Below are 18,290 nucleotides of genomic sequence, written 5' to 3' on the forward strand. Positions count from 1 at the left end.
GATCGCTGAGGAAGGCTTTCTTATCTCTCCTTGCTATTCTTTGGAACTCTGCATTCAAATGGGAATATCTTTCCTTTTCTCTTTTGCTTTTTGCTTCTCTTCTCTTCACAGCAGTTTGTAATGCCTCCTCAGACAGCCATTTTGCTTTTTTGCATTTCTTTTCCATGCGGATGGTCTTGATCCCTGTCTCCTGTACGATGTCACGAACTTCCATCCATAGTTCATCAGGCACTCTGTCTATCAGATCTAGTGCCTTAAATATATTTCTCACTTCCACTGTATAATCATAAGGGATTTGATTTAGGTCATACCTGAATGGTCTAGTGTTTTTCCCAGTTGTGGATGTGACTGGTGATAGAAGCAAGGCCTGATGCTGTAAAGAGCAATATTGCATAGGAGCCTGGAATGTTAGGTCCGTGAATCAAGGGAAATTGGAAGTGGTCAAACAGGAGATGGCAAGAGTGAATGTTGACATTCTAGGCATCAGCGAACTAAAATGGACTGAAATGGGTGAATTTAACTCAGATGACCATTATGTCTACTACTGTGGCCAGGAATCCTTTAGAAGAAATGGAATAGCCATCCTGGTCACCAAAAGAGTCCGTAATGCCGTACTTGGATGCAATCTCAAAAACGACGGAATGATCTCTGTTCAATTCCAAGGCAAACCATTCACTATCACAGTAATCCAAGCCTATGCCCCAACCAGTAACACTGAAGAAGCTGAAGTTGAACGGTTCTATGAAGACCTACAAAACCTTTTAGAACTAACACCCAAAAAAGACATCCTTTTCATTATAGGGGACTGGAATGCAAAAGTAGGAAGTCAAGAAACACCTGGAGTAACAGGCAAATTTGGCCTTGGAGTACAGAATGAAGCAGGGCAAAGGCTAATAGAGTTTTGCCAAGAGAACGCACTGGTCAGAGCAAACACCCTCTTCCAACAACACGAGAGGAAACTCTACACATGAACATTCCCAGATGGTCAACACCAAAATCAGATTGATTATATTCTTCGCAGCCAAAGATGGAGAAGCTGTATACAGTCAGCAAAAACAAGACCGGGAGCAGACTGTGGCTCAGATCATGAACTCCTTATTGCTAATAGCTGGTTAATGCTCCATTATTATGTCTGGAATTTTCTTCCAAGCTGCAAATTCTGATGTTCCCTGATCTGACAGAAAGTGTCAACAGAGAAGGTGTCAAACAGCCACCAGGACTTCTCAAATGGTCTTTAAATGGTAGTTGATCAAAACATTGAGTGATTGTATTCACCTAGTCATGCCGCCAGGAATAACTCCTAAGTTCACTCTTGCATGGGCAGTGATGGGCCACAGCTGCCTAACAGTGCTTGTAACATGCCGTCAGCATCTTGCCTTAGAGCTATAAAAAGTGTTGGGGAACAGTGTGCCCTAAAGTAGATGAAATACAGTATTGTCTTTTAAAATAAAATCCCTTCATTTTCATTTTATTTATTTTATTATTATTTTTGTATTTTGGCTGCACTGAGTGGCATGCAGAATAGTTCCCCAACCAGGGATCAAACCTGCACCTCCACAGTGAATGTGCAAATCCTAACCATTAGGTCACCAGGAAACTCCTATTCTCATTTTTATAATACAATTTTAATATTTACCCAAGTAACAAAAAATACATTATTCATAGGATTGTCTAGTTGGGTCACAAGGGAGGGGGAAAAGCCATTTCTCTGCCTGCTCCCAGTAGGTGACCTCAATCCCTTTAGCTGATAGTATCTACGTCGATACCTCTGGTAACATGCTTATACCACAGTTTTCAGTTGAAGCCTCACCTGTTGACTTTCTAAAGGGAAGATGATTATTTAGGCCTATTCTGCCTTTTCTGGCAAGCCCCACTACGCCATCACGGTACCCATGAACGCTTTCCCGGTCCCATGCTCTCAGTGTAACTGTTACAATTGGGGTTAGATCAGTCCTCATTCATAATGTTAAAGTTAAAAGGACTGCAAAAGCTACCCACAGCTAACCAGTATAACATGTATAACATGTTCTTTCCTGAACAACCTTTTTGTTTTCCTTCGAGTGATCTTTTTTTGTTCTTTGTTTCTTTGTATTTACAAGTTCAACTGCAAACCCTTCCTTACTCTATAAATCTCTTTAAGTACACTCTGAGGTATTTGGAATTGTCATCTTGTAGAAATTTCTCCCATAGCCACATGCTCTATTCTGTTTTAGATTGTGTGCTTTACACCTGTTGTATCTAATCTCCCTCCTAGGGACCCTTCCTCTTTGCTATGAATCCCGTGTTTTCTGGATCCCATGTCTTTCTCTTTCCTAGTTGATTCCCTTGGTTTGATGGAAGTGTGCCTTCTGTCTTCTTCCTAAGAACTTTGTGTGATACAGACATTTTTGAGGCTTGATGTTTCTAAAAATAACTTTGTTTTACTATTTACACTTAATTGATTTTATTTAAGTTAGTTGACTTAACTTGGTGGGGAAATTTATTTTTTCCATTAAAGACTTAAGAATTGTAGACGGCTTTAGTGTTTTCCTTATTCAGTATATTCTTTTTGAATAATGAATACAGTCACATGGTTAGAATTTCTTATATTTATTTTTAATTGTGGGATAATTACTTTACAATATTGTGATGGTTTTTGCCATTCATCAACCTGAATAGGCCGTAGGCATACATATATCCCTCCCTCTTGTATCCTCCTCCTCCCTCCCGCTCCCGCCCTTCGCAAAGCAGCAGCTTTGGGTTCCCTGTGTCACACAGCAGATTCCCACTAGCTATCTATTTTACATATGGTAATGTCTGTTTCCATGCTATTCTCTCAAATCATCCCACCCTCTCCTACCCACACTGTGTCCAAAAGTCTGTTCTTTATGTCTGTGTCTCCTTTGCTGCCCTGCACGTAGGATCGTCAGTACTGTCTGTCTAGATTCCATATATATGCGTTAATATATGATATTTGTCTTTCTCTTTCTGATTTCTTCACTCTGTATAATAGACTCTAGGTTTATCCACCTTATTAGAACTGACTTACATGTGTTCCTTTTTATAAGCTGAGTAATATTCCATCGTGTGTATGTACTGCAGCTTCTTTATCCATTCATCTGTCAGTGGACATCTAGGTTGCTTCCATGTCCTAGCTATTGTTAATAGTGCTGCAGTGAACATTGGGGTACATGTATCTTTTTCAGTTACGAATTCCTCAGGGTATATGCCCAGTAGTGGGATTGCTGGGTCACATGGTAGTTTTATTCCTAATTTTTAAAGGAATCTCTATACTGTTTTCCATAGTGGATTTATCAGTTTGCATTCCCACCAACAGTGTAAGAGGGTTCCCTTTTCTCCACACCTCTCCAGCATTTTTTGTTTGTAGACTTTTTGATGATGGCCATTTTGATCAGTATGAGATGATACTTCATTGTAGTTTTGATTTGCATTTCTCTAGTAATGAGTGATGTTGAGCATCTTTTCATGTGTTTGTTAGCCATCTGCATGTCTTCTTTGGAGAGATGTCTGTTTAGGTCTTTTGCCCACTTTTTGATTGGGTTGTTTGTTTTTCTGGTATTGAGCTACATGAGCTGCTTGTATATTTTGGAGATTAATTCTTTGTCAGTTGTTTCATTTGCTTTTATTTTCTCCCATTCTGAGGGTTTTCATTTCACCTTGCTAATAGTTTCCTTCTTTGTTTTCCTTCACTTAAAGCTTTTAAGTAGGTCCCATTTGTTTTTGTTTTTATTTCCATTACTCTAGGAGGTAGATCATAGAGGCTCTTGCTGTGATTTATATCAGAGAGTGTTCTGCCCGTATTTTCCTCTAAGAGTTTCAGGTCTTACATTTAGGTCTTTAATCCATTTTGAGTTTATTTTTGTGTATGGTGTTAAGAAGTGTTCTAACTTCATTCTTTTTCATGTAGCTGTCCATTTTTCCTAGCACCACTTGTTGAAGAGACTGTCTTTTCTCTATTGTAAATTTTTGCCTCCTTTGTCAAAGACAAGGTGTCCATGGGTGCGTGGATTTATCTTCGGACTTTCTGTCTTGTTCCATTGGTCTGTATTTCTGTTTTTGTGCCAGTACTGTACTGTCTTCATGACTGTGGCTTTGTAGTTTAATCTGAAGTCAAGAAGGTTGATTCCTCCAGTTCCATCCTTCTTTCTCAAGATTACTTTGGCTTTTTGTGGTCTTTTGTGTTTCCATACAAATTATGAAATTATTTGTTCTAGTTTTGTGAAAAAATATTGTAGGTAGTTTAATAGGGATTGCATTGAATTTGTAGATTGCTTTGGTTATAAGTCATTTTCACTATGTTGATTCTTCCAGTCCAGGAATATAGTATATCTCTTCATCTGTTTGCATTGTCTGATGTCTTTCATCAGCGTCTTATAGCTTTCTGCGTGTAGGCCTTTTGTCTCTTTAGGTAAATTTCTAAATATTTTATTCCTCTTGTTGCCATGGTGAATGGGATTGTTTCCTTAATTTCTCTTTTTGATTTTTCTTTTTTTTTTTCTCTTTTTGATTTTTCATTGTTAGTGTGTAGGAATGCAATGGATTTGTGTATTAATTTAATATCTTGTGACTATACTGTATTCATTGTATTTACAATACTGTATTTACTGTATTCATTCATACTTTAGTGATTTTCTGGTGTCATCTTTAGGGTTTTCTATATAGAGAATCAAGTCATCTGCAAACTGTGAGAGTTTTACTTCTTCTTTTCCAATCTGGATTCCTTTAATTTCTTTTTCTCCTCTGATTGCTGTGGCTAGGACTTCCGAAATTATGTTGAATAATAGTGGCGAGAGTGGGCACCCTTGTATTGTTCCTGATTTTAGAAGAAATTCTTTCGGTTTTTCACCACTGAGGATAATGTTTGCTTTGGGTTTGTCATATATGGCCTTTATTATGTGAGATATGTTGCTTCTGTGTCTATTTCTGGAGAGTTTTTTTTACCATAAATGGGTGTTGAATTTTGTCAAAGGCTTTCTCTGCATCTATTGAGATGATCGTATGGTTTTTATTTTTCAATTTGTATCACATTGATTGATTTGCATATATTGGAGAATCCTTACGTCCCTGGAATAAAAACTACTTGATCATGATGTATGATCTTTTTAATGTATTGTCGGGTTCTGTTTGCTATAATTTCGTTGAGGATTTTTGCATCTATGTTCATCAGTGATGTTGGCCTATAATTTTCTTTTTTTGTGGCATCTTTGTCTGTTTTTTGGTATCAGGGTGATGGTGGCCTCATAGATGGGTTTGGGAGTTTTCCTTCCGCTGCAATTTTATGGAAGAGTTGAGCAGGACAGGTGTTAGCTCTTCTCTAAACTTTTGGTGGAATTTGCCTGTGAAGCCATTTGGCCCTGGGCTTTTTGCTTGTTGGAAGATTTTTTATTACAGTTTCAATTTCTGTGCTTGTGATTGATCTATTCATATTTTCTGTTTCTTCCTGGTTCAGTTTTGGAAGGTTATACTTTTCTAAGAATTTGTCCATATCTTCCAAGTTGTCCATTTTATTGGCATATAGTTGTTCATAGTAGTCTCGTATGATCCTTGGTTAGGAGAGTTTTACTAGTAGGGGAAGTGTATTAAAGTCTCCATCCCATCATGACGCCATCTGACAAGTTCCTGCCCATGTTGTCATTGTTTTTTGACTTCTTAAGTGTCTTTCCAGGATTTCTTTATGCATGTGTGGAACTATGTGTTTTGTTTTTTTTCTTACTGCTTTTACACAAATGGTGGTGTGTTCTGTGCACTGTTCTATATCTTGATTTTTTTCCTTAATAATGTGTCTCAGAGACATGTCCATGTCAGTATCTGGAGAGTTTCTTTTTAAAAAATAACTGCATAGTATTGCATTGGATGAATTTATTTAACTGTTTCCTTGTTGATGGATATTTAGATTATTTCCATTCCTTTGTTATAATAAACAGTGCTTCCATGAATAATCTTGTAGACATTTTTTCATGCATGAAAGTGAATCTGTAGGATATATCCTTAGGAGTGGAATTGTTCGCTCAAAGGACGTACACATATGTTTGCAACTTTGATAGATATTTTCAAATTGCTTTTCAAAGGAGTTTTTTCAGTTATACTCCTACAGTCTCACAGATATACACTACTGACAAATTTGGGAGGGTGCATATCTTTTTAAGAAATAGGATAGTTTAAATTTCTGGTTTTCTGTATGAGTGATGTTGATACCTTTTCATATATGTAATAGTTCATTTTCCCTTTTTGTGAATTGTCTCTTCCAGTCCTTTGCTCTTTTTACTGTTTTCACTGTTGGACTTATGATCTTTTCTCTGGTTGATTTGTAAGAGATTATATTTTATAATTTTTTTTCCAAGTTGTTTTCTTTTGATTTTTCCTATAGTTTTTATGTCAGAAAATGTTGTTATTATTTGGTTAAATTTAGCAATCCATTAAAGGTATTTCTGGCTTCTGGTTGTTGAAGAGCCTGATCCTAGGCCTTGTTTATCCATCCTTTGCTAATTCCAAACTCCCACTCCATCCCTTCCCCACCTCCCCTCCCCCTTGGCAAACAGAAGTCTGTTCTGTTTGTCTGTGAGTCTGTTTCCATTTCATGGATAAATTCATGTGTGTCATATTTTAGACGTCACATATGTGATATCATATGATATTTTTCTCTTTCTAACTTACTTCACTTAGTATGATAACCTCTATGTCCATCCATGTTGTTGCAAATGCCATTCCTTCATTCTTTTTTACATTTAGGTAGGCTTTCTTGCATTTCTAAAAAGTAGTTTTATTACCCAAGTGTTTGTCCCTGGAGACTTTAGTCTTAACACTTTCTTTGAAAAGTATTTGAGAGGTCTTTCACGTCTCTGTTTTAATGTATAGATCATGTCTCCATTCCTTCTATGAAGAACTGGACCACTTGACCTTTAGAGTTTTCCACTATGACTTTCACTGATTGCACACTCATCATGTAGCTCAGTAGTCCCTCTGTGTTCATTGCCTTGTTTAAAACAGCTTTATTGAAGTATAACTGACATACAATAACTGCACATATCTAATGTGTACGGTTTGATACCTTTTGCCATATATCTATACCCATGAGACACCACCAGCATCAGGAGAGTAAACATATTTATTACCCCAAAAGTTCCCTGTGGCCCTCTGTAATTTCTCCCTTCTCCCCCTCCTATCTCCTCAGCAACTAATATCTGCTTTCTGTCATTCTAGGTGAGTTTGTGTTTGCTGAGATTTTATGCAAATGGAATCATGCAGCATGCATTCTGGTTTTTGCCTGGCCTCTCCCACTCAGCATAGTTATTTTGAGACTCACCTGTATTGTTGCATGTATTGATAGCTCCTCCTTTCTATTGCTCAGTAGTGATCCACTGCATGGGTCTCCCACTCTTGTTTATCCATTCACTCACTGATCGAAATCTGGATTGTTTCCAGTTTTGTGTCCTTTGCATTTCTTGCAAATTGGCAGCTGGATCCAGAGATTTGACAGACTCAGGTTCAGCCTGTAGAAGGCACAGAATGTTTGGTTCCTCTCCTGCTGTGACAGTCACAGCCATAGATGCTTAATGCCAGCATCTGTTAATTCATGGGTGGAATTTCACATCTACAGCTTATTTTTCACTTATAAGTTGGAGCACTCTAAAGAGCTGCTTCCCCTCATCTACTACTTGGTTACCCAGTGGTATGCCTTATATAAGGCAGCATAAATCCTGTATTTTTTCCCTTAGTTTGCCTGTTTTCAAGGGATCCATTCTATCCCTTAATTCTTTGTATAAAATTTGTTTTCTCTTGGGAAACTGGTTATCTCTTCTCTTCTGTTATCACTGTTTCAAAATTTCTGATGTATCTCAGCACAGGTCTATTTTCTTCCATCAAGGTGGAAGGTTTTCAGTCTTGAAAAACTTTCGGTTCTAGAAAATGGTACACCCTTTTCTTCCTTGATTCCCATCTTTTCAGTTTATTCTCTTTCTGTGACTCCTATTCAGATTTCCCACCTGCTGGATTGGTTTTCTGTTTTCTTAACCTTCAACTTTTTGTTCTACATATTCTGGGAAATTTCATGAACTTTATTTTCTAACTCTATGGTTCAGCTTATCATTTCTGCCGTCAGACTTTTATCTTCCAGGAGTGATTTCTTTTCTGTGGTGGTTGTTAGAAATAGCTTCCTCTTTTTGTTTCATGAATGCAGTACCTTCTCCCTGAAAACAGTGAGTTTTTAATTAATGTTTTCTTCTAGCACTGTGTCTCTTTTGTACAAGTTGTCTTTTTTTCTGCTGGTGGGTTTGACTTTTCATTGTAGAGATTTTCTTCGAATGTCTGAGGATCTGTGGCTGTCTGGTCATACTTATAAGTAGAACATGATCTGGGAGGTTTCCTTAGGGCAGAATCAGTGTCAGTGTCTTTACTATTTCTTCCTGGATTGATCCCTAGAGAAGGATGTTTGGATCTTTATGTTTTGTGAAAATGGTATTCTTGCAATCTAAGTGGGGAAAAGAAGGCTGGGGAGGTCTCAACTTTTAATGTGCATAGTTTTACTCAGAGTCTGTTTTCAGCCTGGTAGCCCTTCATCTTCAACCCTTGCATAGTCTAGAGACTCTGTGTTCCGCGTGCCCGAGAACACCTCCATTCTTACTCCACAGTTAGGGAGAGACTATTGCCTGTTGCACTGAGTTGGGGAAGGAATCTCAGATCTGTTTATTTCATTTGCAGATAATCCTCTTGTTTTTAGCCCCATCTTTGCATCCCTTTTCAAAGCTACCTGGGCCAACAATTCCTAAGCCTTCTGGGGGCCCTGAGGTATAAATTAGATTGCCGCTGTGCTTTCTCTGTTGCTGGCATTCTTCAGTCTATTGTCAGTATACATGACTCATCTGAAGATTTTATTAAAAATGCTGATTGATTCAACAGCTCCAAGTTGGAGCCTGAGATTCTGTATTTATAATAAGCTCCTTGCTGCTGATGTTTAGTTGCTAAGTTGTGTCTGACTCTTTGCAACCCCATGGACTGTAGCCCGCCAGGCTCCTCTGTCCATGGGATTTCCCAGACAAGAATACTGGAGTGAGTTGCCATTTTCTTCTCCAAGGGATCTTCCCGACCCAGGGATCGAACCCAAATCTCCTGCTTGGCGGGCAGATTCTGTTCAATTGAGCCACCTATGAAGACCATAGCAAGCTCCAAGGTGATGCTTATGTTCCTGTTCCTGTTTTCTTGGAAAGGAAAGAAATAGCTTCATTGGAGGTTGTATCATAATTTATATAGCCAATTTCCTATTGCTGAATATTGAAATTAATTCTAGATTTTTACTTTTAAATTTAATATTGTAAGATGAAAGTGTTAAAAATAAATAAACAAAATATACCCATTTCCATGTTCAGTTTGAATTTTGAAAGATGTATATCAACTTGTTGAACCATCACCCCAATCCAAATAAATTACATTTTCATCTCTACAAAAAAGTTCCCTGGTCCCTCTGCCCCAGCCTGGCCCTAGGTTTCTACTGATGGTCTGTCTGGCCGTATAGATTAGTGTTGCTGTTCTGTAATTCCATATAATTGGAATTATACGGTCTGTACTATTTTGTGTTAGGATGTTTTCTTTCAGCATGTTTTTTCAATTTATCCCTGTGTAGCATGTATCAGTACTTTATTCCTTTTTATTGCTGTAAAGTATTCTACTGCCTATCTATCCTACGACTATTCTACTTTCTATCCATAAAAAGTATATTCTATGGATATACTACTGTTTAGGTGGTGTTAGTGGTGAAGAATCCACCTGCTGACGCAGGAGACAAAAAAGACTCGGGTTTGATTCCTGAGTCTTGCCTGGAGAATCCTGTGGACAGAGGAGCCTGATGGGCTATGGTCCATAGGGTTGCAAAGAGTCAGACATCACTGAAGCAACTTAACACACAGCTTATTTATCCATTCTCCTGTTGGTGGACGTGTGGTGTGGGTTTTGGAGCCATGATGAATCAAGCTGCCACACACGTTTGTGTCCAGGTATCTCTTTGTGGACATACGTCTTCATTTTTCTTGTGTAAATACCTAGGAGGAGGATTATTGGATAAAATGGTAATCAAATGTTAACCGGAGAAGGCAATGGCAACCCACTCCAGTATTCTTGCCTGGAAAATCCAATGGATGGAGGAGCCTGGTAGGCTGCAGTCCATGGGGTCACTAGGAGTCGGACACGACTGAGTGACTTCCCTTTCACTTTTCACTTTCATGCATTGGAGAAGGAAATGGCAACCCACTCCAGTACTCTTGCCTGGAAAATCCCATGGATGGAGGGGCCTGGTAGGCTACAGTCCATGGGGTTGCGAAGAGTCGGACATGACTGAGCGACTTACTTTCATTTTTCAGTTTCATACATTGGAGAAGGAAATGGCAACCCACTCCAGTGTTCTTGCCTGGAGAATCCCAGAGATGGGGGAGCCTGGTGGGCTGCCGTCTATGGGGTCGCACAGAGTCAGACACGACTGAAACGACTTAGCAGCAGCAGCAGCAAATGTTAACGTTGTTAAGAAATCTGCAAACTATTAAAGCACTTTCAGGTTGTTCTACATCCTTGTCAACTCAGGTATTGTCAGTCTTTAAATTTTAGCTCTTCTAGTGGGTATACAACAGTATCTCATTGTGGTCTTCGTTTCCTGAACACATCTGTTCAGATCTTCCGCCCATTTTTTGAAAAGCTAATTATCTTAGCGTTAAAAGAGTCTGTTCTTATTCTGGGTGCAAGTCATTGATAAGATACTCTGAATATTTTCTCACTGTAAAGTCTGTAGCTTTTGTTTTTCTTAATTATGCTTTTAAAGAAAGGTAAATATTTGCTTTTTAATTGAGTCCAGTTTATCAACCCATCAGGCTCTGTGTGTGCATGAGCACACGTGCACATGCTGAGAAAGCTATGGCTGCTATAGTGGATGTCCAGCTGTTTTTCAGTCACTAAGTCGTGTCCAGCTCTTTGCGACCCTATAAACTGCAGTATACTAGGCTTCCCTGTCCTTCTCTATCTCCTGGAGTTGGCTCAAACTCATGTCCATTGAGTCAGTGATGCCCTCCAACCATCTCATCCTCTGTCGTCCCCTTCTCCTGCCTTCAGTCTTTCCCAGTATCAGAGTCTTTTCCAGTGAGTCAGCTCTTCACATCAGGTGGCCAAAGTATTGGAGCTTCAGCATGAGACCTTCCAATGAATATTCAGGGTTGATTTGCTTTAGGATTGACTAGTTTGATCTCCTTGCTGTCCAAGGGACCTCCCAAGAGTCATCTCCAACACCACAGTTCAAAAGCATCACTTCTTCAGTGCTCCGCCTTCTTCATGGTCCAGTGCTCACATCCATCCATGACTCCTGGAAAAACCATAGCTTTGACTGTTCAGGACATTTGTCAGCAAAGTGATGTCTCTGCTACTTAATACGCTGTCTAGGTTTGTCATAGCTTTTCTTCTAAGGAGCAAGAGTCTTTTAATTTCATGACTGCAGTCACCATCCACAGTGATTTTGGAGTCCAAGAAAATAAAACCTGTCACTGTTTCCACTTTTCCCCCATCTATTTGCCATGAAGTGATGGGACCAGATGCTATGATCTTAGTTTTTTGAATGTTGAGTTTTAAGCCAGCTTTTTCACTCTCCTCTTTCACCCTCTTCAAGAGGCTCTTTAGTTCCTCTTTGCTTTCTGCCATTAGAGTGATATCATCATATCTGAGTGTTGGTATTTCTCTCCGCAATCTTGATTCCAGCTTGTCATTCATCCAGCCCAGCGTTTCTCATGATGTACTCTGCATGTAAGTTAAATAAGCAGGGGGACAATATACAGCCTTGACGTACTCCTTTCCCAATTCGGAACCAGTCCATTGTTCCATGTCCAATTCTAACTGTTGCTTCTTGACCTGCATACAGGTTTCACAGGAGACAGGTAAGGTGATCTGATATTCCCATCTCTAGGAATTTTCCACAGTTTGTTGTGATCTACACAGTCAAAGGCTTTAGTGTAGTCAGTGAAGCAGAAGTAGATATTTTTCTGGAATTCTCTTGCTTCTATGATCCAGCAGATGTTGGCAATTTGATCTCTGATTTCTCTGCCTTTTCTAAATCCAGCTTGAACATCTGGAAGTTCTTGGTTCACATATTGTTGAAGCCTAGCTTGAAGGATTTTGAGCGTTACCTTACTAGCATGTGAAATGAGCGCCATTGTATGGTACTTTGAACATTCTTTGGCATTGCCCTTCTTTGGAATTGGAATGAAACCTGACCTTTTCCAGTCCTGTGGCCACTGCTGAGTTTTCCAAATTTGCTGGCGTATTGAGTGGAATACTTAGCAGAATCATCTTTTAGGATTTGAAATAGCTCAGCTGGAATTCCATCATCTCCACTAGCTTTGGGTCCCCCCCCCCCCAAATTCTTGTCTATCTGAAATGCAACTTTACTTGGAAATAGGTTTTTGCAGGTGTAATGAAGGTAAGGTCATACCACAATAGGGAGGGCCCTGAATGCAGTGACCAGGGTTCTTACAAGAAGAGGAGGGGACACACAGAGACAACACAGGGGAGAGAAGTCTGTGTAAAGATGGAGGCAGAGACAGTTATGCTGGCACAAGCCAAGGACTGCCATGAGTCTCCAGAAACTGGAAGAGGCAAGGATGCTCCTCTAGAGCCTTAAGGAAGCACAGCTGTGCTGAGACCTTGATTTCAGATTTCTGGCCCCCAGAACTGTGAGAAAATTAATTTCTGTTGTTTTGACTACCTAGTGGTAATTTTTTATGGCAGCCCTTGGAAACTAACACACCTACTCAGATCACAAAGATCTTCTGTTTTCTTCTACAAATTCCAGCTTCACTTTTACATTTAGTCTTATAATCCATTTGGAGTTTATTTTTGTGTATGGTGTGAGGTAAGAATTAAGGTTAATTTTTCCCATATGAATATCCATTTTCCAGCACCATTTTTAGAAAATACTATCCTTCCCCTTCTTAATTAACTTGTCCTTTTGTTAAGAATCAACTGACCATAATTATGTGAGTCTACTGGATTCTCTTCTGTTCTATTGATTTATAGGACTATCCTTACGGAAATGCTGCTCAGCTGTGGCCAACTCAGTGTGACCCCATGGACTGTAGCCCTCCAGGCTCCTCTGTTTATGGAATTTTCCAGGAAAGAATACTGGAGTGGGTTGACATTTCCTGTGCCAAGGGATCTTCCCAACCCAGGAATGGAACCTGTGTCTCTTGTGTCTCCTGCATTGGTAGGCAGATTCTTTACCACTGGGAATCCCATTCTTATGCTAATGCTGCTGCTGCTAAGTCGCTTCAGTCGTGTCCGACTCTGTGCGACCCCATAGATGGCAGCCCACCAGGCTCCTCTGTCCCTGGGGTTCTCCAGGCGAGAATACTGGAGTGGGTTGCCATTTCCTTCTCCAGTGCATGCGTGCATGCTAAGTCGCTTCAGTCGTGTCTGATTCTGTGCCACCCCATAGACGGCAGCCCACCAGGCTCCTCTGTCCACGGGATTCTCCAGGCAAGAATACTCGAGTGGGTTGCCATTTCCTTCTCCCCCTTATGCTAATACTCCCTCTTTATTTCTGTACCTTTATAACAGTTCTTAAAATCAGGTAATGTAAGTTCACCAACTTTGTTCTTAAAAATTATTTTGGCTCTGTTGGGTCCTTTACATTTCCATAGAAGTTGTAGAATCAGCTTGCCAGTTTCTACAAAAAACTTGGCTGAGTCTTACAATCCATCATAAATGTCTTCATTGATTTGGATCTTCTTTTATTTCTTTCTGCAATGTCTTTATTTATAAGTGTAAAGGGCTTTTTTAAAATTATATGTGACACAGACAAAATTATTTGTCAATACATTTTTGAGGAATTTAACATATTCTGATTCCTTCCACTGCCAGTCACCATAGTTCCTCCAGTGTTTGAGTCATAATCTTCAAGATAGCCCTTTTAAAAAGAACTTTTGCTCAGTCCACAGTTGTCAGTCCAGAATTCTTTGAGGTCACCTTCTTTGATCTCCAGTGGGATATGGACACACTTCAAAAATGCCCCACCTATAACCTTTGGGATCCAATTTTCTCAAGCAGTTTATCTTAGGACCATGTTTAGGGTCAGAGGAAACAGATCTGATTGGTTCTTAATTTTGCACACCCTCTAAACATGCATAAAGTTGAAATCATATTCACTCCTAAGCTATCACATCCTAGAACAGATCACTGGGCTATGCCAGTACCTTTTGAAGTACAGACATTGTGTTCTCAAGATGAGAAGTCTTAAAAAACAAGCCATCCTTGTTTCATGTCAACACTAAAATTAGAGTACTAAATCAATATAATCATTTCCCTCATAGTTTATGCTTTTAAATTATCAATTCTATAATGCTGGAAGCAACCTTTGTGTGTATCAGTACCCACATTACTTGAATCTGTTTTAGGTATCATGTTCCTTCTTATCTGTGTCAAAATTGATGCTGAACAGTGAGTTCTGAGTTGCAAAAGAGGATTTATTTTTGACCTGTCTATAAGTTTTTGTCCACAAATGATACAAAAGCATACACAAGTGCTATTTCTGAGTGTTTAAAATATTCAGAATACTGTGCTTGCATGTGGTTTGTTAAACTTAGCCCTACATTTTTCATATTTTTGATGCTATGGCAAATGTGATTTCATTTTCCAATATCACTGGTATATAGAAATTGATTTAAAAAAATCTGCAACCTTGCTAAATTCACTTATTTTAGTAGCTCTTACTGCAGACTTTCTAAGTACATGATCATATCACTCATGATTAAAGACAGCTTTACTTCTTTCCTATATACATGCCTTTTATTTCTTCTTAATGACTTCCTGTGTTAGCTAAGACCTCTAATGAAATGTTGAGGAGGGTTGGAGGGTGGAAATCCTTGCATGGCTCCTGATTGTAGGGGGAAAAGCACCACTCTTTCAGCATTTGGGTTTTTCATTGATGCTTTTTATCTGGTTGGGAAGTTCCCTTCTCTGTTTTTGTGAGAGTTTTTTTTTATCATGTTGGGTTTTGTTAAGTGCTTTTTTTACATTTATTCGGATGATCATATAATTTTTCTCCTTTATTCTGTTAACATGATGAATTACATTGATTTTCTAGTGTTAAACCAAGATTGCATTAGCTATGATGTATTAGGTTATATTATTATTTTTGTATATTAATGAATTTAATTTCATAGCATATGTTTTGTTAAAGATTTTTGCCTCGTATTCTTGAGGGATGATGCTTTACAATTTAGTTTTCTTGAAATGTCTTTGTTTTTTGTTATAAGGGTAATTCTGGTCTCGTAAAATAAGTTGGAAGGTGTTTCTCTCCTCTGTTCTCTTTGTCTGGTATTTCTTCCTTAAATGTTTGGCAGAATTCATCTGTGCAAACATCTGAGTCTAAAATTTTCTTTGTGGGAAGATTTTTAAGTACAAAATCAATTTCTGTAATAGGAATTTTTAAAAATGTGTTTACATATTTATTTTTGGCGAGGTTGGGTCTTCGTCACTGCGCAGGCTTTTTCTCTAGTTTCAGCACATGGGGGCTACTCTCTAGTTGTGGTGCAAGGGCTTCTCATCACAGCTGTTTCTCTTGTTGCCAGCATCGGGCTCTAGAACAAATGGGCTCAGTAGTTGCGGCTGAACGCAGTACTGACCAGGCTTCAGTCACTGCGGCTCCTGTGCTCTGGAGCTTGCTGTTCGGCACATGGAATCTTCCCAGATCAGGGATTGAACTCGTGTCTCCTGCATTGGCAGGCGAATTCTTTACCACTGAGCCACCAGGGAAGCCCTTTGAGCCCTGTTTTTTTAAGGGATCTTTTTTGAATGAGTTTTGGTAGTTCATGTCTTTCCAGAAATTTGTCTGTTTCATCATAGTTGTATCATTTATTGGAATAAAATTATTCTAAATAGTCCCCTATTATCTTTATAATGTTTGTAGGATCTGTACTGAGGCCCTCTCTTTCCTAATTTTCCTAAGTTTTTTTTCTCAGTTTGGTTGGAGGTTTACAGTTTTATTGTTGTTGTTGTTGTTGTTGTTTTCAGAGAACCAGCTTTTGGCTGTTTTTTCTGTTGTGTGTGTTTTAAAATTTCTGTTGTTGTCTGCTTTTTATTATAGCCTTCCCTTGGTTACTTTGGGATTTACTTTACTCTTTTTTTTTTGGCCACACTGTGAATCATGTGAGATTTTAGTTCCGTGACCAGGGATTGAACCTAGACCCTCAGCAATAAGAGTGCAGAGTCCTAATCACTGGACTCCAGGGAATTCCCTTACTTTTTTTTCTTAAGGTGAAAATTTGGGTCACTGGATCAAGACCTTCTCTTCCAATATAGGCAAATACAAGAATGTCAGAACAATACAATGCAAAAGCAATTAGTTTAGTGGAAATTAAAACTGAATTTTGATTTTCCTGATTTTCTTATATTTGCATTGCTGCTTTTCAAAATTCTTTTTTCTGCTATATATTTATAAATTCTGATAATACAAATAATACATGCTATTCCTTAAGGAAATGTTAAGGGTCCAGAGAATTACAAGGCATTTTAAGTGTCAGGATAGGCCATAACATATAATCATGAATCCTTCCAGCTTGATATAACAGACTGTCTTCTTGCTTACACTGTCCATCCATTCTGAATCCCCGGGGGCTTTACTGCTCTGCCGCAGTCACTCAAGGACCCAGGTTGACAGGTCCCACTGTGTTGAGCTATACCGTCTGGAATACCTGCAGTTGATTCCCTGTGGCAGGAATAGTACCCTGAGGGACTCTGCTCCGCTCCTATGGGTGCCAGTAATCTACGTAGTCACTGTTACTTGGAAAGCTCGTTCACATAAATTAGACCCCTTTCTACATTTCCAGTTGTGAGCTGAGCCATAATTGTGGCTTCCTAAAGAGTTTTGAAGTCAGACCCGAGGTTGAACTTCAAGCTTCAACACTTAACAGTCATGCATCCCAGGGAAATGTGCTGGTTAACCCCCGAGCGTTTCCTCATGGGAAAAAAATGCCTACTTTTCATGATGCTTGTAAGGGTTAGAAAAAAGTATGTGAAACCGCTGGACAAGGCTTAATACATTATTTCTCCCACAGGCTTTCTTCACTCAGGAGGTTCAGCAAATCTAGCTACAGGCTAATCTCCTTTTCTGTATAACAATAGACCAGAATGTTAACTGTGCTCATCTTCCCATCCTGTTAATGCAGACGATTTTGTTAAATTTTTCTGTGATTGCATAACACAGCCATTTGATTGTAATAATGCTATGAAGTTATATACCTTTTTTGTTTTACTCTCAAACTTTCATTAATGTACAGCAGACTTTACAAAAGCTACATGTGTGATATTGCAGCTGATTTTTATAGATGAGAATTCAGCTGCCTGCTGTTGAGCCAGATACTAAAGTAATTGGTGAAATGTGAAAGAGTGCAACTGTGCTCACTCAGTTTTCTTGTTTGGGAAAAGAGAGTAATTTTTCACTTAAAAAAAAATATGTTAACATGGATCAAGTGTCAAAAGGTCTTGAAACAAAACAGTTTGAGAACTGCTAGTTTAGACTCTGAACCTGTGGGTGAAGACTGCCGTGTGAGCAGGATTCCTGTTATCTGCACTTGTATATCAGGGTTTTTGGTGACTTCATCCAAGTATCAGGGTCTCCCAGCAGTGATACAGAACCCGCCTGCCAGTACAGGAGACCCAGAAGACTCAGGTTCAATTCCTGGGCTAGGAAGATCCCCTGGAGGAGGAAATGGTAACCCACCCCAGTATTCTTGCTTGGAGAATCCCATGGACAAAGGAGCCTGGCGGGCTACAGTCCATGGTGTTGCAAAGAGTTGGACATGCAGAAAGAAAAACACCAATACGGTATATTAACGCATACATATGGAATTTAGAAAGATGGTAATGATGACCTTATATGCGAGACAACAAAAGAGACACAGATGTAAAGTTCAGACTTTTGGACTCTGTGGGAGAAGGTGAGGGAGGGATGATTTGAGAGGATAGCACTGAAACATGTATATTACCATATATGAAATAGATCGCCAGTCCAGGTTCCATGCATGAGACAGTCTGCTCAGGGCTAGTGCACTGGGATGACCCTGAGGGATGGGATGGGGAGGGCGGTGGGAGGGGGGTTCAGGATGGGGGACACATGTACACCCATGGCTGATTCATGTCAGTCTATGGCAAAAGCCACTGCAATATTGTAAAGTAATTAGCCTCCAGTTAAAAAAAATATTAAAAAAAAGTCGAACATGACTGAGCACATGTGTGCACATACACACACACACACACACATAATCTAAGTA

At 39.2% G+C, this 18,290-nt stretch overlaps 1 protein-coding gene and 1 non-coding gene across 13 annotated transcripts in view; one reads left to right on the forward strand and one right to left on the reverse strand.

The window, feature by feature from the left end:
• GPR160 (G protein-coupled receptor 160) overlaps positions 1–18,290 on the forward strand; it is a 61,074-nt gene that overhangs the window by 35,326 nt on the left and 7,458 nt on the right. For 2 of the 12 annotated variants that reach the window (XM_081570862.1, XM_081570863.1), the window contains one exon: positions 13,039–13,225. The exons of the other annotated variants lie outside the window; for them this stretch is intronic. The gene's annotated coding sequence lies outside the window, so the exon portion shown is untranslated. The remainder of the gene's footprint in view (positions 1–13,038; positions 13,226–18,290) is intronic. 12 annotated transcript variants of the gene reach the window in all.
• On the reverse strand, positions 14,419–14,544 carry LOC145540062 (small nucleolar RNA SNORA40). The gene has a single exon (XR_014078188.1). It is a non-coding gene; the product is annotated as a small nucleolar RNA SNORA40 (small nucleolar RNA).

The sequence above is a fragment of the Giraffa tippelskirchi genome, chromosome 2 (genome assembly GCF_054371585.1).
Source record: "Giraffa tippelskirchi isolate mGirTip1 chromosome 2, T2T-mGirTip1v1.2.pri, whole genome shotgun sequence".
Classification (NCBI taxonomy): Eukaryota; Metazoa; Chordata; class Mammalia; order Artiodactyla; family Giraffidae; genus Giraffa; species Giraffa tippelskirchi.